Genomic DNA, 20,884 nt, shown 5'->3' with positions numbered 1-20,884 from the left:
ATGTGTAGAGTTCTTCTCCCAAACTGGACAAACTACTTAATTACCTGTCTTCTCTTTGCCTCCAACAAGATACTATTTGGAGTTAAATTTTAGAGTGCTACCGCTATTTTTATTCCTTAAGAGGTTTCACCACGGCATTTAACATATGCATAACACAGTACTTTAGTCAGACTCATAAGGTCTTATGCTCTCACTTTCCAGATTCCTACTATCTCCTATTCAATAGTATCAGTTGGTTTTGTTTTGCTGTTCTCATTCACAGATGCAAGGTATTGCAGTGATGCAATGTATTATGTAGTTTACCCTCTGTCATTCTCTTTTCTTCTCTCCTTTGCTTTTAATAATCTCAAACCATTTCACAATTACAAATATGTTCTCTCTCCATATGTAGAATGTGTATGTGTATGTATATGTATGTGTGATTAATTCTGTATATTCATTCTTTTTTTATGGTTAAATAATACCCCATTGTGTATATGGACCTGAAGGGTATCTGGGTTGCTTGCTTGCTTGCTTGCTTTCATTCTTTCTTTCTTTCCTTTTTTTTTTTTTTTTTTTTTTTTTTTGTGGGTCAGGGGGCTTGAACTCTGGGCCTGGGCGCTGTCCCTAAGCTCTTTCAGCACAAAGCTACCACCTTACCTCTTGAGCCACAGCCCCACTTCCCATTTTATTAGTGATTAATTGGAGATAAGAGTCTCGCGATCTTTAGTGCCTGGGCTGGCTTTGAGCCGCGATCCTCTGATCTCAGCTTCCCGAGTAGCTAGGATTACCTTTGTGAGCCACTGTGCCAGGCTCTTCTTTTCTATAGCTTGACTATTGTAAATACTGCTTCAGTAAACATGACTGTGCAAATGATTCTAGTGTATCTCTCACCTCTTTGGTGGTGGTTCCTCCCACCCCAAGAAATTGCCATACTGATTTCAATAGTGGTTGCACGAGCTTAATTACTGCTATTTGAAAAATCAAGAATCGATGTTCATCTTATAGTGAAATTCTAGCCATTGCAAGTTGAAAATGTATGCAATGAGACTAATATATCTTTGTCACGCATATGCCTTAGAGTACTGATTGTTCATCCTTGTGATTCCATGGCTGACTGGGAGTGGTGACTACAGACTATGTTGTATATCATGTGTCAAGTAAAAATAAGTCCTAAACTAAGCTTTCATGAGTCAGACCATTGTAGGTCAGAGACTGTCTGCACAGTTTACTTATATTTAATAGAGTTTACTGGTTTCCTTACCACTCCTGTTTTCTTGTGGTCCAGATCCTCTTTAAGAGTCTATAGTAACATCTTATATCCTTTTCATGTACCCCACGTCATCTCCCTTCCTGTGTTCTAAAAAATTCTACTCTATAACCTAAATCTTGGCTACCCCAAGAGAACTTGAAAGTAACCAAGGCTTACTTTCCCTGGCTGCCTTGAGAACTGGGCTGACTTTGGCAAGTAGATCCTCACTCTGAGGATCTGTCTTGATGATGGAAGGTGGCTGCAAGGGTCACTACATCTGGACAGCAGAGGGGATGGAGGTGGCTTTCCTAGTGGAAGCCAACTATTGACTGTATTTATGAGGCATTCTCATGCTCAAAACTGCTTCCCAATGTTCATTTCATGACTGCATAAAATTTCTTTTATATGAACATAGGGTAGTTTAATTTTCTATTTTGCTGCTCAGAAACCTTAGAGTTGTTTCAGGATATTTCTTTTCGTTGTTTAATTACAAAAAGAATGATACTCCCAAAAAATTCAAACATGTTTCTTGATGCATTATGACAACTGTCTTCCCTTGGACACTAAATATCCACACTATATCTTAGAATACTGAATGTGGCATATAAGACTGATAGACAGCAGATTAGACCAATAAGATAAATCTCTGACATCATCCTAACAGCATCTCTGTCCTTGGAACAGACAGGACTTGTATCCTATATTCTATTCTATTAACTTGTCTTCTGGAAGATTCCAGAAATTTCTGGTATGCTCCTATGGATCCAATCTGTTATAATTACCAGCACTAAAAAGTATACAATGCCCTCATTCACACTAGAGTTAATACACCTTTGGGAGATGCCTTTGTGCAGTGTAAGAGGCATCTGAACAGGATGCAAATATTCCTTCAGCACAAATGGAGAAATTCTAGTAGTTGAATCTTCGGTAGTTGAAAGAGGATATATTTTCCCTCCATTTCTCCCTCCTCTCCTTTCCTCCCTCTCTCCTTACTTACTTCTTCCTTCTTTCCTTCATCCTTTGTTTCCCACAAAGGCTACCATCCATGCCTGCCCTCTAAAGATTAGGCACTCCCTCCCTGAGAACATTCCTACATTCTAGGCTCATTTGCATTTCTAATGGAAGGGGGAGAGAAGGTCCAAGGGCTGAATCCTAGAACAAGTTGGTCTTGGGAAAGTGCTTCAGGCAATGGTATTTTTTCAATTCTGTATTGGGAAAAACCTAAAATGTACTTAGCCAAACACTCTGAGCCCTCAGGCACTCGAAGTAAAATGTAATCCATATGTTTCTGATTCATTTCATTCACCTCAGAGGCTCTTCAGGGTGGAGTTTCACTGCTGAGCAGTCTTCGAACTATTCAACTTTTCTCTTTCTCCACAATAAGGAGAACTCATTTGCTGAACCCATTTCCCAAAAGACAGTTCAGCATTCAGAACTCATATTTGTGAGAATCCTGCACACACCTGAATGTATCCCATATCCACATAAATCTATGCACCAGAGTATCCTAATAAGAAAATCAAAAGGAGAGATGAAACAAGCTGCTAAAGAATGACTTCATTTCAAAGATCCAAAGGTGAGAAAAGAGCTGAAATTCTATGGCTTAATTTGGTTCAATTTCTCACTCATGTTGTATGGTATTGATTTTACTTAATGGTTTTCTCTGATAAGAAAATAATTTCTTTTTCCTTCCCATCCTCTCTCTCTTTCTCCTTCCCCTTTCTTCTCTCCCTCCCTTCCTTCCTTCTCACTTGTAACACAAAAATTTGATGATCACACATCCCAGGCCAAAAATATTACTTTGGTTCATTGTTTGAGCATGGTACAGATAATCTGATCTCCTCTTTTAACTCTCTTAATTGGAAAGTACATCTTCACACACCTAAACAGGAAGGTATAAGGGCATGTGCAGAGTAGAATCTCTAAAACATTTTGGCTGTCCAACAAAGTGGATAGAAATAGCATAGAAGATATCAAGAAGCCTGGGGACAGGATTTAAATTTAAGTAGGAATCTGGCAAGTATATTTAGAAGATCCACACTCTGTGCGTGAGATTGCTGAGTGCTAATCCCAGGGCAGAATTGACTTGCTTTCTGGCTCATTTTATATACTCTTCTATTCACATTACATTTTATAAAAGTCTTTGCATTTGTCATTTGGTTTAATCAAGACTAGTCAGGAGAGAATGATCAATTGTCCACTCTTACATCTACATGCCCAGCCACTGAGAATATTCTGATGATCATTTCACACTGTGAGTCCAATTCAATTAAATAACTAATAAATCCTGCTTTCATTCTTGACTATTATTATTTTTTAACTGAATAAAATTACAACAGAATTTAAAAAATCATTATACTGAATGCTATCTTTGATTTTTTTTTTTATAGTAGGGCTTGAACTCAGGGCCTGGGCACTGTCCCTGAGCTGTTTTACTCATGGCTGGCACTCTACAACTCTGAGCCATAGCCCCACTTCTGGTTGTTGAGTGGTTAACTAGAAATAGGAGCCTCACAGGGAGTTTTCTGCCTGGGCTTGGCTTCGAACCGTGAGTCTCAGGTCTCACCCTTCTGAGTAGTTAGAATTACAGGCATGAGCCACTGGTGCCCAGCCTGATTTTTTTTAATTGACAAAAGTTATATTAGTGCTACGTCTGGTCCCATTGGTAGAATGCTAGCCAGTGAGCAAAAGCATCAGTTCAAATCCTGGTCTTGGACCTAAGTTATAACACTGGTCTGAATCATCAAGGAACTCTGGTCTAATGGTTTTCTACTGTATGAAAGTGAAGTGTAATTTCCCTCAGTTGATCATGTTTTTTAAAAAGATTAAAATTAACTTTTTAGTTTACCTGCAAAATATTGCTACCACATTTTCCCTCCTAAAGAAGAAACAAGTCAATAAAGAATGGGATGAAACTCTGGCACTAGTGGCTCATGCCTGTAGCTCTAAGCTACTCAGCTATGAGCTATGAGGATCAAGCTTTCAAACCAACTCAGGTAGAAAGGGCCATGAGAAACATCAAAAAACCAGAAGTGGAACTGTGGCTCAAGTGGTAGAGCACTAGCCTTAAGCAAAAAGTTAAGGGATAGTACCCAGACCTCAGGTTCATTCTCCATACCTGTAATCCTAGCTACTCAGGAGGCTGAGATTTGAGGATCAAGGTTCAAACTAGCCCAGGCAGAAAAGTTCATGAAAATTAAACCAAAAGCCTTGAGCAATAAAGCTAAGGGTCATACTTTCAAGACTCAGTACTAGCACACACTCATGCACACATATACACACATGTGTAAGTCTAAACCAGGGATGTGTACTAATGAACTTTTATAATTTGTAAGAGTTTATATTGTTGCATCTCTTTATCACTGGATATTAGACTGCATTTCATTAAAACCAGCCATGTAGGGAGCCTCAGAAACCAGCGAACACTATCAACTGATGAGTTTTCCCTCCCCACTTACCAGAGCAATCCTTGCCCTCATTGATGAGTGCACACAGGTACCTTTATGCAGCACCACAAGGTGACTCATTTGGCATAATTCCTAATCAATAACAAATTGTCTACCAGCCAAACTGTCTTCAACACAGCCATGCTGAATATATAGTATGATCCAAGGACACAGCCAGTGGAGTCCATTCTAACTCCAAATATTCCTCTACTCCATTTTATTTCAGGAAGGGTCAAGCTCTGGAGACAGACTGCCTGGCTTTATCTCTTGGCCAGCTACTTAACTGGACTCTAGTCCTAACTTCCATCAGTTCAAAAGGAGATGGAACCAAACTGATTTCATGGTGATATTCTAATAGCTAAAGGAAGTAATGAATCCAAGGAACAAAGCACTGTGCCTGCAAATAATAAGTACTCAATAAACTTGCTAATTGGTATTTCATTACAGCACACAATGTGATGCACTGCTACCTATTATCTAGCTTTTCTATCTCTCATCCCACAGTATTCTTTAGTGAAGAATGTTGGACATTTCGGCTTTAAAATTTAGTTGAGTAAGGCATTGCTTTTTGTTTAAAAGAGAAGATAATTCATACTTCAGTGACAAAGTTACAGTTCCACATGTAACAACTATTTATCAGTTTAGTTAATCAAGTCCCCTTAAAAATAATAGATAAATTTACAGGAGTCTATGAGCATTGGGGAAGTGATTTCCTTTGGAAACTTACCATGCCTTGACCTGAATGTCTTAATTTTGGCAATCATAAGGAAGCTAGTTGTTGCCACCTGAACAAATAGATACTCCCTTTAAATTTTCTTTTTACAAGGAAGCCTGTACTATGGACATAATGTTCTTATCATTTGAGAGAACATCTCTTGATAAATGGAAATATTTATTCTCAATAGAGAAATTACTTCTACCAAATTCATTTAAGATGAGTTTAATGTTCTTCCAAAAGTCCTCTGTCGACTGATGGTGTGGAAGAATTTTGGAGGTCATGGTTATCAATGAGACACATAGCAACAGACTAAATAGCATACTCTCTGCCTGGTAGAGAGTACACTATCCATATTAATGCAATAAATAATGCATCAATATGTGGTAAACACTGTGATATACATATACTCAGATACATGTACATACAACCAATGTAGGTATGGCATATGGACATAACGACTGACACAAACCATCAAAGCCAATCTAAGATATAAGTTGTAAAGCAAATCATTATGTTTTCTATATTTCTTGAGAGCAATGTTTTCCACTGATAGTTTTTTAGAAAGCATCTGGTATTTTGTTTGAGGATACCTAGAAGCCCGCAAATTAACTGCAAATAAAAAATGGAGAGAGCCTTTAAGGGATGGTATGATGGGCAGTCAGCAATGCACCTTCATTGCAGTCAGTAACTTTTTGCTCAGCAGACACCCAAGACCAGAAAAGAAAGTCTGGAAATTAGCTCATATTTAAATTTTTTCACTCCTTGAGTTTGTTATTTAGAATTAGGATCTCAGTGACATTTCTCTGCTTCTTTGGTGGAAAATGAAGATAGCCTCATTTTCAATAGTTCTGACCACAAAAGCCAATTTCTTCCAGTGCATACCCATCTTGCCTCTCTCAGCTCAGCCCCAGGTTGAAATTTTCAGCCACCTACGGGGTCCAAGAAGACCTTGAACCAGAGGTTAACCAGAAAGGACAAATTCTTGCTCCCAAAGTTCCCCCCAGAGCATTCAGAAAAATCTCACTTTCTACCCAAAGCAAACAATGATGTATGAAGTCATAACTCAAAGTCTGATAGAGTGTCACCAGTCATCAGACTAGCTAGCTTGGCCTGAAAGCCCAGTGGCTCAGACACTAGGCTGTTCAGCTGATTTCCCTTACATGCTGTCCATTCTTCTTAGGACAGATGAACAAGTAGAAGAAGGAAACTGGACAAGTTCTCCAGCTAGTACAGAAAGGAAAGAAGAGAAGATAGTTTATATATCAAGGAGGCTACCTGGACAGTTTGAATAATACTGAAATCCATAAGTCTGTGAATAAAGATGGCCAAACAAAACTCAATGAAAGCTGTGGAACAATAGAGGGGTAGTGGGGAAAGTGAAGGTGGACAATGGGATTAAAATACTGTGTGAGCATGTGTAAAATACCATGGTGAAACTATAGAACAAACAACATACACTTGAAAAACATGAGAGATAGAAAAGCAACTCAGGTCCTATCTGGGATGTGGGTACTGGTTGGTGGGAGAAGGTAGATGGAGAGGGTGAAAGAAGGTGAACATGGCCAAAAGGGTACAATGACACTTGAAATACTTTGAGGTGGCGGTGGTGGTGAAGGTGGCGGGGGGTGGGGGGGCGGAGGAAAGTGATTCAAGGGCCTGAGTACCATCAAGATACCTTATTTACATATATGGGCATGTCAAAATGAAGTCACTTTGAACAACTAATTAATCCTAATGAAAAATGCAAAAGTAAAAATCTGATGGTAACTGCTTTGCACAACTACTTAAAAGATCATAATGTAAAAATCCAATGGCCACATTTTTTTTTTTTGCTAATCCTGGGGCTTGAACTCAGGGCCTGAGCACTTTCCTTGGACTTTTCTCAAAGCTAGAGCTCTATCACTTGAGCCATAGCACCACTTCCAGCTTTTTTCTATGTATGTGGTACTCAGGATCAAAACCCAGATCTTCGTGCATGCCAGGCAAGCACCCTACCACTAGGCCAAACTCCTGGCCCTTAATGGCCACATTTTTAAAAAGGTAAACAAATCAGTGAAGTGCTAGTGGCCCACACTTAACAACTCAAGAGGCTAAGATCTGAGGGCTTCAGTTCAAAGCCAGACTGGACAGTAAGTCCATGAGACTCAAAGCAGAAGTGGAGCTGTGGCTCAAGTAGCAGAGAACTAGCCTTGAGCAAAAAACAAACAAACAAGAAAACAAACAAACAAAAACACCTCAGTAACAGTGCACAGGCCGTGAGTTCAAGTCCCGGGACCAGCACAAAAGAAAATGAAATTCTCTGTTTCTGCCATCATTGGTCAGATAACACAGTTGCTTTTGCCTAGTGAAACAAAGGGCATTCGTCTATCCAAAACAATGAAGAACCGCAGATTCCTGAAGGCTTTCCGAATGTTTAAAAAAAAAACTGTGCGGGCCGGGAGTTTGGCCTAGTGGTTAAAGTGTTTGCCTAGCATGCATGAAGACCCGGGTTCGATTCCTCGGTACCACATACATAGAAAAAAGCCGGAAGTGGTGCTGAGGCTCAAGTGGTAGAGCCCTAGCCTTGAGAAAGTCCAAGGACAGTGCTCAGGCCCTGAGCTCAAGCCCAGGACTGGCAAAAAAAAAAAAAAAAAAGAAAAAAAATGTGCATGCATGAGTGTGTGCGTGCACATGCACTTAAACAGTGTGGTGACTTACACCTGTAATTCTAGCCACTTAGGAGTTACAGAAAGGAGGCATGTTTCAAGGCCAGTCCAGGTAATATGTTGATGAGCCCCCATCTTAATAAATAATCCAGGCATGATGGTACATGTCTACCATCTCAGCAATACAGAAGGTAGAGGAAGAAGGATCACAATCTATGGCTGGTCCTACGCAAAAAAGCATGAGCCTCTATCTGAAAGATAAAACTAAAGCATCATCTGGTTCTGTTGATAGAGTGCTTGCCTAGGAAGCTCAGGCCTTTGATTTCTAACTTAAGTATTAACTTCCCACCCGATTTTAAAAATTATAGAGTTTGCTGTCCCTTGGTTATCTCATATTGGTATAGTATCTCACTTTGTTATCTGATATATTGAATTTATTTGTATTTGGATATTTGAAATTTGATAGGGAAGGGGGGAAAACCAAGACGGGTGGGGGGTGTGGGGGGGGAGGGAAACGGGTACCAAGACATGTGAAAGGGTATCAATGTATGTGAATTAATGCACCTTCTATCTGGCAAATATCATGTAACCCTTTTACTAATTACAATAAAAAATAAATTAAAAAAAACCTAAAAAAAATTATAGAGCATTTGTAGACTTCATGTGAATACATGATTTAATTTTGTTTTCAAAGGAAACTCGTCTCCCAAGATCACTATTTTATACACAAGAAAACTGAAGCTCAGAAGTTGGGCAACTGGGTTTAGTTTGTGAACACAGCAAGGATTCTATACATTGATGTTTCTATACATATATGTTAAAGGCAAGGAGTCACCAGAAGAGTGTCCCAACACATCTCTAAATGTCCCTCAGACAATATCTGTGCTCCTGTCCACTGGCACTTAGAAGCCAGCTCTATGTCATTAGCTGGCAAATGTCCACATGTCCCAGAGAAGTCACAGGGTCTTCTCAGGTCCTTCCATTGGGCAAGCAGGTCCCTGTGGAGTCTGGGCGTCTGTGACTCACTCATTTGGTTCTGGAATCTCCTTTAAAATGTACTCATCTCCTGACAGGAATGGACAATGGCTTCACAGAAAATGAAAAGCACTGAGCTTCTGCCAAATTCTCAAGCAAAGTTCAAATTCTTACCTTGAAGATGGGTGTTCTTCTGGCTCCTGTGAAACCCAAAGTGTCTCTTCTTCCCTCCTCTAGGCCTAAATGAATGAGGAATTAAAAAGAGCCAAATGAGAAACTGCTGTGGTGAATTTTTTCATCTAATAACCTTAGAATTTCATTTGACATAGTTAGGCCAGAGACAGTCCACTTAGAGCAAAAGCAGTTAAAGAGAATTTTTATTTTTTGGCTCTGGTATTTAAGCTTGCTTTCAGGGTTTTGTATTCTTGACTTTTATTTTGCTCAAGGCTGGCACTCTACCGTTTGAAGTCACACCTCCATTTCTGTTTTTTTTTTTGGCAGTTAATTAGAGATGAGCATCTCTCCAATTTTTCTGATGGAATTGTCTACAAACTGAGATCCCCATATCTCAGGCTCCTGAGTAGCTGAGATTACATGTGAGCCACCAGTGTTGTACTTAGTCAAAGTAAATCTTGATAAAGATCACAGAACATTGAGTGGGGCTTTGAAACAAGGGTTTTGATGTCTGTGGGATCCTGATGTAACTCTCAGGTCTTCCACTCACTGATTAATGGTGTATCCTTAAGGCTAGTTATTGAGCTTCTCTGAGCTCTTCTGCCTATAAAACTAGGCAAATCTTATTAACCAAAGAGGTTTGTCAGAAGGATTAGATGAATGAATTAAAAATCTGGTCACACACAAGGAGGCTCAGATAGACTTTCCATCACAAAATTCCAGAAAATCCACCTCCGTTCCTAGCAGCCAGTCCTTACTTATCCAGACTCTAATTCTCTTCCCTTTAATTCATTTATGGACCATCACCTTTTGTTGAGTTTCTCTCTGCTGCTCTTATAGATACTTCTGATGTGTTACAATTATCTGCCCTCTTTATTTTCCTTCCTTCCTGTCTGTCTTTTTTGGAAGAGAAAGTATTTTCCTGTTTTGTAAATAAATCTGAGTTGACTGCTCCTGGGAAATTTGTCAGAAAGACCAAATCCCATATTCTCATCTGATTCCTCCAACTCTTCCTTGGCTTCAGCCTTGGCTGGGGCTATGGCAGCAGCAGGTGTAGCAGTGGTGGCAGCAGCCACAGGAGCAGCAGCCACAAAGACAGATGGCTCAGCCAAGAAGGCCAGGGCCTTTTCAGCAAGTGGGAAAGTATAGTCTGCCTCCGCAGACAGGGTCAGGACCGGCTTATACCCACTGATGAGTGGAGGAGGCACTAAGGCAACAGCTGGGTAACCAATCTGCAGACACTGCGGACCCCCTCCAGGAAGCAAGAATACAGAGCATCCTCAGTGATGTCGAGCACCTCCGGGTTGTAGGTGCTGCCATTGTCAAACACCTGCTGGATGATCCACCCATGTTGAGCATTTTCAGCAGTGTGGCTTCACTGGCTCCCACTTTTTCTCCCATCTTTAAGCTGCACATCACTCAAAATTTCAGTGGTGCCCGAGAGATCTTAGTGGTGATGCCGAGAGCCTGGAAAAGGAAGTCTTCTCAGGCTCCAGGCCAGTGTTCTAAGCTGACACAGTGACTCCCACGGGGCAATGGCACCAGCACAGGTAGCGGTTGGTATGTTATTGACCCACAGAATGTCCCTGATCTCATTAAGGTCCTCCTTGGTGAACACAAAGCCCATATCACACCGGACAGGAAGCAGCAGAGTCTCCAGAGCTGGGTTGTTTTTCAGGTGCCCTCATCTGGCCCTGCATATCATGGTGTTCTCGCCCATCAGCACCACACCTTGTCTCTGAGCAACATGCTAAGGGAGCTGCTGCATCTGCTTGGACCCCACATTGTCTGTTCATACAATGAAGCATTTTGGATCATATCCAACAGTTGGATGATCTTAAGGAAGTAGCTGGACTTTCAGGTTGCCCTGCCTTCCCTGAGCATCACAATGGTGCATCAGGGATTGCCACACAGGGTTTAAAGACCAGGTCATTCTCACGAGGACACCTGATGAAACTATCTGCCCACTTTCTTTGTCCATCCTCCTCTTTCCTTCCGCTTCTGAGTAATCTCTTAGCTTGATTCACCTTCCAATCAAGTAATAATTCTAGTAAAGTAATTATACGTATGGACATTTATACTTAAATACATGTCCATAATCATGAATGCCTTCTAGGTCTAGCCTCCGGGTATAAGTGAAAATACCTATTTTTTTCTTGATTTTAGCTTGTCTCACTCAGTTTAGGAATTTCATTGTGATATTTCCACATATGCATGTAATATGATTTGATGTAATTTGCCTCCTTCCTCATCTCTCCTCTTACTCTTTTAAGTAATTTTAATAAAATTCACTATTATATATATTTTTCTTTTTGCCAGTCCTGAGCCTGAATGCTGTCCCTGAGTGTTTGTGCTCAAGCCTATTACTCTACCACCTGAGACCCAGCTCCCCTTCTGGCAATTTTTTTTGTGCTTAGTTACAGAGTCTCATGGGCTTCCTTACCCATGCCAACTTTGAACTATGATCTTCAAACTGTGATCAGATCTCAGCCTCCTGAGTAGCTAAGGTTGCAGGTATGAACTACAGGCATCTGGCTTCATTATTATATTTTTATACATATGTATAAAGTTTGATTATGTTCAACCTTCCACTTTCTTCTTCCACTCCCCTTTCCTGCTGACTCACATACCCCAGCAGTCTTCTATTTTAAGCTCTTGTCATCTCCATCTCCTTCTCTTCTTCCTTTTTATCTTCTTCCTCCTTCTCCCTTTCTTTCCCCTTTTCCTCCTCCCTTTTCTGTTTCTTTCTCTGTCTCCCTCTCCTCTTCCTTTTCTTCTCCTTTCCCTTCTCTTTCTCCTTCATTTTGTTTTTTATTCTAGTTCTAGAGTCTGCATGTGAGATAGAATGGGGATATTTGTCTTTTTTCAGTTCAGCTTTACTTCAGTTATCATGATGTTATTTAGTATTCATACTGGAAATGAGAGATCTTAGCTAACACCTAGAAAAGAATAAAGTGCAGTATAAGCATAGGGCTTAGGGAAGAAGAAATAGATCTTAGCTAACACAGAGAAAATAATAAAATGTAGTAGAAGCATAGGGGTTGGGAAGAAGAAATAAAACTGGTTTTGGCCAAGCATCAGTGACTTACACCTGTAATCCTAGCTACTCAGGAAGCTGAGATCTGAGGATTCCAATTCAAAACCAGCCCAGCCAGGAAAGTCCATAAGATTCTTATCTCCAATTAAGCACCGAAAATCAGAAGTGGTGCTGACAGAGTGCCAGTCTTCAGCAAAAAGAGCTGAGGAATAGCACCATTCAAGGCCCATGACTGATGAAAAAACAAAAGCAACAAAAACTGTTTTTGTTATTGTATATTATCGGATTCTATCTTTTAAAAAATCTAGGAAGCATCTTCAAATAGATTTGAATAAGAGAGAAATAGTAAATTGACTAGAGAAAAAAATCAATATGCAAATGTTTTATTACATAGATTAATATGTATCTATGACATACAAACCCTCAGCCTAATTTTAATTATGTTCTAAAATCTAAGTGCCAGTGATTGTACATAGAGATTCCCTTCTTGAATACTTGTTTGTTAAATACATCATTTTAAATATGATATAAAAATCAATGTTAACAAATTCTTTAATAAATAAAAAATCAATATGCAGAAATCATATGCCAACATGTCTATGTCTACATAATAGCAGCAAATAAAATTTTAACAGATATTTTAATGTTTCAGTAATATAGAGTACTTAGAACATAGGTACTTAGAATGAAGGATGTTGAAGATCTCTGGGAGAAAATTGTAAGACTATATGGTATGTTAATATTTATATAGAGAAATATATAATCTTTACATGTTGGAATACTTCATATGACAATAACATATTTCTCCCACAAATGCTTCCCAATAAAATTCAGATAGGGTTTGGGTTGAACTTGAAAGTTGATGCCCAAGTGTATTTATCTGGTAACTGCCTGCTCTTTGTAGTAGCTTAGTAAGAGAGGACCCTGAAGAATCAGAGAAATTAACTCTTAAGTGATGCTCAGACAAGGCAAAGTGAATGGTGTGTTTGAACAACTCCATAAGCTCATATTGAAATGGGATGGTAAGCTCTATATAATTGAGATTGGGATGGGGTAAAGATAGAGGCATGAGGTTGAGAACACATTTCCAGACAGTTTTCACTAAAGGATGAAGTAAAAATCACGTGTCACCTCAACCATGAAAAAGGCCATTTATCCATGTCAGAGCTTATATGAAGGGCAAAGATTTGTTCAATGCATCAAGGAATCTGACTTATTAAAAGCATATTTTATAAATATACTCTAATAAGCATTTTACGAATATACTCTAATGAGCAATGTGAATAATATATACCTTTGTATTCAAGTGTGAATACAGCTTACAAGCCAACTTATTGAGATGGGGTCACTGTAACTTTTTGCAAGGCCTTGACTTGCCACTCTCCATCAACCAAGCAGCTAGAATTTCTTCAAAGCTTTCCAGGTAATTCTCAATTGCTATCAGGGCTGAGAACCATTGGTTTTAGGCCTTCTATTTGTTATTAGCCACCACATTAAGCACTGGCAATACCCACTGATGACTTTCTGTAACAGTGATTATTAAATTCCAAGAAATTTAAATAGCTCTGTGAGTGGTGAACTGGAAAAAGTATAACCAAGAAACACATATTCAACATTTATTGAATATTTAGTCTATATAAAAACAGTTCTTGTCTTTGGGTATAAAAACTACTACCAAAGGGGTAGCAATGTTTTTTTTTTAAAGTAATTCACCTTCTATCTGGTGAATATAATGTAATCCTTCTATTAATTACAATAAAAATATATTTAAAAAACTACTACCAGGTTTTGGTAAATTGTGAATGGTCTAGTATCACCAATCTCTATCAAGCATTCCAATCACAATTAGGATAGAGTTATTAAGATAGAATGTGTGCATTTTATCTTTCCTTCAGACCCTCAAATACAGCCCAGTCATCTGAACCAGATAGCACCTCTCCCTTTCTCACAGGTTGGGAAAGGGGAGAGGGTTGGATGGTGATAATAGAAGGTAACATCACACCAAATATTATAATAGCCCTGCCAGCCCTGTCGTACCTGAGAAGTGTGGTTCACACTCACAACAGCAGTGGAGCAAGTTATGCACCTCGCCGGCAGGCATGTAACTCCTAAATGACTTAGCAAAATCTGGAGCTCAGAAGGCCAGAACATTTTGTGTGTGCCTGTGTGTACGTGTGTGTGTGTGTGTGTGTGTGTGTGTGTGTGTGTGTGTGTGTGTGTGTGTGTGTGTGTGTGTGTATAGCTGAGAATAATGTCAGGAATTAACTCCAAATGATCTGTATCTGTATGCTTTTTCACTAAACATTAGTTTAGAGGGAAAGGAAGGTCAAACTCAGCAACACAAAAACAAAGGACCATCAGCCAGAAAAAGGGTTTTTGTTTGTTTGTTCTGGGCACTGTCTTTCAACAATTTATGCTCAAGGCTAGTGTACTACCACTTTAAGCCACAGCTTCACTTCCAGTTTTCTGGTGGTTAATTGGAAATAAAAGTCTCAGGGATTTTCCTGCCTGGGCTGGCTTTGAACTGTGATCCTCAGATCTCAGCCTCCTCAGTAGCTAGTATTACAAACTATCAGCACCCCGCTCAGCAAAACTTATTTTCCTAATACTTTATTGGGTCGCTAGTTTATGAAGTCATTTTCAGGTCTTACCCACGCAAGGATGCTATATTCTTCGCTTCTGTTTTTGCAAGTGTGTAGATGTCTAGAAAGGTAAGAAAGTGATTCGGGGCCATGTAACTAATAGGGACAGAGCTGCAATTTACACTGAAATCTTTCCTCTCACGAGTCCATGTTTTCTCCTCTATTACAATGTGAACACTTGATATCAGTCTGTCTCTTTATGCTGGACAAAGCACATGTCCTACACTTTATGCAGACAGAGGAAGAAAAAAATAGATACTAGGCCTCACAAAAAGCAGAGGTCAATGCCCCAACTTTCTTCTGCCTCTTTTTAAAAGGAGGTTTACTCCTTCAAAAGGTTTGAAGAGATCTGACTCTTTTATATACATCCAGGTCTAGGATTGGCTGTCACATGAGGGTCTCCTCCATGATCATGACCTACTCATAAGAGGCAAGAGTGTGAGATACCTGTGGACACGGCTACTGGGAAATCTTGGGTCTCCATGTGAATGCCAAGGTAAGGATTTGAGGCAGGAGTCCTATCCACAGGAGTCCCGCCCCGGATGCAGGTGACATTTCCTATTACTTTTTATACCTCAGGCTATCTGACAATACCAGCTCTGGACACCTCATAGACTCTCTCCATGGTTTGCCCTTACTGATACCAAGTAAGCCATTCCTCCATGCTAAGGCCTAGCTGCCTCAAGAAATAATTGGCCAGATGCCCATTAGACAAGGAGAGGCAGAGGAAGATTATAACAGTCTTCTAGTATTCTGTCATGAATACAAGGAAGCAAACATCATTGCAAAGGGTATTCCTCCAACAATGGCTCTTTTATGATTTTCAGGTGGCATATCTAAGACTAGATTTGAGGCAACCTTTTGCAAGGTGACCAGTCACAATTAATTGCTTGGTGCACTTTTCTCTCCACGATTTCACGTCTCTTCTGTTCTATTTTCAGACAAAGGGGGCTTAAGCAAAAAATAAAAATCCTTCCAAATGTATTCATGAATATTTTAGCATGGATTTTGTGTACACATTTAATATTCTCTCCAGGGCACACAGCGCAAGGAAGCGATAAGAAAAGGCTAGACCAGTTTGGTGCCAGCTGTCCAATGGCTGATGTTCTCAAGAGGAAGGAACAGATTCTCTAAGCTGACAAAAGCCTGATAAACTCCAGGATGGCCAGAGGGAGGACACAGAATCTTCCTGGTCAGAGTGGACAAAGCATGGGAGAGAGTACAGAGCAGGAAGGACCTGCCACCAATGAGGAGTTAGGGTCCTGTGCACATTCATTTCAAATGAATTAAGTACTAGCCATGATTTTGGGTCTTCTCTAGTTTGGAGAGATGAAAATTTGACTAAGGCACTTGTTGTGAGATATTTGTTAATAATCAGAGGTATAATGACACAGAAATCAAGAATCCTGGTACAGTAACTCAGATGGGCTGGGAGAAACATCAGGGGTGAGAACAGGACACTGTAAAGCTATAGATGTGATAGGTAGTACCCAGGAAAGGCTTTCCAAAGGAAGGAATTCTTGAAGTAAGCATTACAGGAATGAGTGTTAGACAGAGGAGCTCCACCAAGGACACTGCAATGTACAAAAGTTCAGCACACAACAGGCTGAGACCATATCCAAGACCAGAGTGGCTCTGTATAGTTGGCTGGAGAAGAGGGGAAGGAACAAGAAAGATGGGAGGGATAGAGTAATTTTGAACACTGGCTAGTATGTAATGCTCAGGAATGTGAACTTTACTTGAGGCAATGGATTTTTTGAGCCATTTTAAAGGATTTAAATTACTCAGGCACTGTAGACAGAGGTTCATACTTGATAGAGGTTTGTAGATTATAAGAGGAAGGACAGAATGGGGTATTGAGGGCCTGGATGGAGACAGTGGGTGGGAAAAGGGATAGAGAAGGATAGGTGGAATATATATTTTTTTCCATTGGTCAAAGGGACTAGAAGGTTAAATGTGTGGTATGGTATGAGTGGGAAGCCAGACTTCTCTCCCACAAGCACTCACAAGCAAGAAGGCAATGGAATAATGGTTAAGAGCCAGGTGACCTTGGTATAAATCCTGTTGCTGCCACTTTCCATGACATAGAGCAAGTCCTTTGATCTACTTATTCTCCCACAGAAGGGGAAGGGACAACGCAAGTAGCATAATACTGATTTTAGTGAACACTTTTTTTTTTGCCATCCTGGGCCTTCAACTCAGGGCCTGAGCACTGTCCTGGCCATTTCTCAAGACTAGCACTCTACCACTTGAGCTCCAGCACCACTTACAGCCTTTTCTGTGTATGTGGTACTGAGGAATCAAACGCAGGGCTTCGTACATGCTAGACAGGCACTCTTACCACTAGGCCAAGCTCCCAGCCCCTTTGTAAACTCTTTAAAAGACTAAATATTACTTGGTATCACATAAATGATATAAGTAGATGTTAAATAAAAAATAAAATATACTATAACTCATGACCCAGTAGAGAGAAGACAATGGACCTGAAGGAAGATATTCTATAACTCAGAGCCATAAGGACTGCTCTGTTGATCTTAGGGCCCAGAAAATGGAAGGTAAACATCTATCAGTCTTTACACCAACTTAACATTGTTGCTATATCCAAGGCATGCAATTCCTTTAAATTTTACAACCAGATGGATGGGAAACTTGCAATTAGGATCATTTTTCACCAGTACTGGTTTGAGGAACGTAGGCAATAACAATGATTTTCATATTTGGTTTTATGTTAAGGCAACATAGGTGCTTTAGAAATGTGGATGCCCAAGCTGATTTCATACCAATGATATGAGATGTTCTAATAAGAGAGGAAATTCAACTTTTGAAAGCAATTTTACAGGTGCAGCCAAGTGAAAGAGCTAGTAGTCTACACTATAGCTTTCTAAATTTCAAAATGTAAATAAATCATGGGCTTTTGCTAAAATAAAGATTCAGATGCATTCATTCTACAGTGGGCCTTAAAGTCAGCATCCTTATATGCTTGTAGGTTATTTTGGTCGATGTTCCAAAGACACTGAAAATATCTGTGAAGTAAATTATTCTTAACCCACCAAACTGTAGATGAGACTATAATAGAGTATTTGATCTGCAAAACAAACATGGGAGGTACCCAGGGAAGACAGAGAAATGGAAGCTCAGAGAGTTGCAAATCATAAAGAAGTTAAACAAGACCCTCAACTCAGTATTCCTGGTGCTCAAAGCATCAGGTCCTAGGGATATCATGTCCATGTGAAAGTTTTTACTGGGGGTGGATTTGCACTGTTTTCCACTGTATTTTTTCAATTAGCACTTCTATCCCTGCCCCCGACAATGGTTTCCCATCAAAAGGAATTGTATTATACTCTTGGCTGAAGTAAAAAGACAAAAATGTAGCCGTGTACACATTTAATTCTAAGCAAACCTTGATATATTTATATATTTCTGCTTTGCAATTCACTTTTGCCAGAGTTCCTGTTAGGGAAAGGAATGAGAGAAACTCTGTGCTAATGTGGCTCTTATACCTACTCAGAAGACTGAGATCTGAGTTTGAAGCCAGCCTGCAGAGAAAAGTTTATGAGATTCTTATCTACAGTTAGCTATTAAAAAGTTGGAAATGGAGGTGTAGTTCAGGTGGCAGAGAGCCAGCCTTGAATGAAAAGGCTAAAGGACAGTATCCAGGCCTTGAGGTTAAGCCAGATTATTGGCCTAAAAAAGTAGAAAAAACTCAATTAGAAATGGTAGCATTATATAGGAGTTACCGCATTTTTCCCTTTTTTTCTCGTATATTTTTTATTGTAATTAATAGAAGGGTTACATGATATTTGCCAGACAGAAGGTGCATTAATTCACATACATTGATACCCATCCACCGGTCTTGGTCCCCATTTCCCTCCCCCCCACCCCCATCCCTCATCTTGTTTTCCCCCCTTCCCTATCCAATTTCAAATAACCAAATACAAATATATCCGATATATCAGGTAACAAAGTGAGATACTGCAACAATATGAGATAACCATGGGAAAGCAAATGAGATGAGAGATAACATAGTACCTTAAGGACAACAATCATTCATCATATGGCTTATGTTTCTATATCCTAGAGATCCTTTCATTTAGCATCATACTATATGGCCTTTTGTATCAAGGTTTTGCTCTATTGCAAATCTCTGCTAGGAGAGCACCAGGTTTCTACTGATTATGACAAATGAGGGAAACCATTGAGCCTATGTTCCTTTGAGTCTGGTTTACTTCACTTAATATGATTTTTTCTAAGTCTTTCCATTTCCTAACAAATGGGGTGATGTCGTTCTTTCTCACAGCAGCATAGAATTCCATTGTGTACAAATACCACAACTTGTTGATCCACTCATCAACTGAGGGACATCTAGGTTGGTTCCACATCTTTGCTATGGTGAATAATGCTGCAATGAACATTGTTGTGCTAGTGGATTTAGTATGTCCTTGTTTCTGGATGATTGGGTAAATGCCAAGTAGTGGAATTGCTGGGTCATAGGGGAGCTCTATGTTTAGTCTTTTGAAGAACTGCCATACTGCTTTCCATAGTGGTTGAACAAATTTGCACTTCCACCAACAGTGTAGTAGTGATCCCTCCTGGCATCTGTTGTTATTAGTTTTCTTGCTCCTGGCCATTCAAACTGGAGTGAGGTGGAATCTCAGAGTTGTTTTGATTTGCATTTCTTTTATGACCAGAGATGTTGAGCATTTCTTCATGTGTCTATAGGCCATTCTTATTTCTTCTTCAGAGAGGACTCCCTTTAAGTCTTTGGCCCATCTTTTAATGGGATGGTTGTTACTTTGGAGATTAGTTTTGGAGTGATTCAATTTTTTGAGCTGTTGATATATTTTAGATATGAGGCCTTTGTCCATTATATGGTTGGTGAAGATCTTCTCCCACTCTGTAGGCTTCCTAATTAATTTACTAGCTATGTCCTTTGCCATACAAAAGCTCTGCAGTTTAATGCAGTCCCACTTATCAAGCCTTTCTTTGATTTGTTGTGATTCTTGGTCCTTATTGAGAAAGTTTCAACCTGTGCCAAGGAGGCCTAGTGTATCTCCTATTCCTTCTTGTAAAGTTTCAGTGAGTCAGCTTTTACCTCCAGGTCTTTGATCCATTTGGAGTTAATTCTAGTGCAGGGTGACAAAGAAGGATCCAACTTTGGTTTTCTGCAAGTGCTTAACCAGTTCTGCTAGCACCATTTGTTGAAGAGGCTATCTTTCTTCCATTCTATTTTTTTGGCTCCCTTGTCAAAGATTAGGTGGCCATAGGTCTGTGGTTTAATATCTGGGTCTTCAGTTCTATTCCATTGGTCTTCAGGCCGGTTCTTGTGCCAGTACCAAGCTGTTTCGATAATTATAGCTCTGTAATAGAGGCTAAAGTTTGGTATTAAAATTCCTCCAGCGCTGTTCTTTCTGCTAAGAAGTGTTTTTGCTATACGGGGTCTTTTATTATTCCATATGAAATTTTGGATTGCCTCTTCTATTTCTTTAAAGAATGACATTGGGATATTGATGGGTATTGCGTTGAATTTGTACATAGCCCTTGGCAAGATTGTCATTTTCACGATATTGATTCTTCCAATCCAGGAGCATGGGAGGTTTTTCCATTTCCTCAGTTCTGCTTTAATTTCCTTTTTCAGGATTTTAAAGTTTTCATCAAAAAGGTCCTTTACATTCTTAGTTAAGCTAATTCCTAGGTACTTTATTTTCTTTGAGGCTATTGCCAAAGGAGCTGCTTTCCTGATTGTTGCCCCATTCCTCTCACTGTTGGCATAGAGGAAGGCAGTTGATTTTTGAGGGTTAATTTTATACCCTGCTACCCTTCCAAAGTTTTGAATCAGTTTAAGGAGCTTGGGAGTGGAGTCTATAGGATTCTTTAAATACAGAATCATGTCATCTGCAAGGAGGGAAAGTTTTACTTCCTCTTTCCCTATTTGGATCCCCTTTATGCTTGCTTCTTGCCTTATTGCACTGGCTAGGAATTCTATTACTAAGTTAAAGAGGAGTGGAGAGAGTGGGCA

General features: G+C 39.7%; 1 long non-coding RNA gene and 1 pseudogene across 5 annotated transcripts in view; both read right to left on the bottom strand.

The window, feature by feature from the left end:
- The window catches only part of LOC150046392 (uncharacterized), a 247,837-nt gene that overhangs the window by 127,353 nt on the left and 99,600 nt on the right, over window positions 1-20,884 (bottom strand). For all 5 annotated transcript variants that reach the window (XR_016539610.1, XR_016539609.1, XR_016539608.1 and 2 more), the window contains exon 3: window positions 9,190-9,254. This is a non-coding gene — a long non-coding RNA (uncharacterized LOC150046392). The remainder of the gene's footprint in view (window positions 1-9,189; window positions 9,255-20,884) is intronic.
- Window positions 10,050-11,073, bottom strand: LOC150046393 (large ribosomal subunit protein uL10 pseudogene; annotated as a pseudogene).

This window comes from Megascapheus bottae, chromosome 25 (genome assembly GCF_031878675.1).
Source record: "Megascapheus bottae isolate mThoBot1 chromosome 25, mThoBot2.hap1, whole genome shotgun sequence".
Lineage (NCBI taxonomy): Eukaryota > Metazoa > Chordata > Mammalia > Rodentia > Geomyidae > Megascapheus > Megascapheus bottae.
Note: the sequence above shows the minus strand (reverse complement) of the source record. Positions and strands in the feature narration are given on the sequence as shown.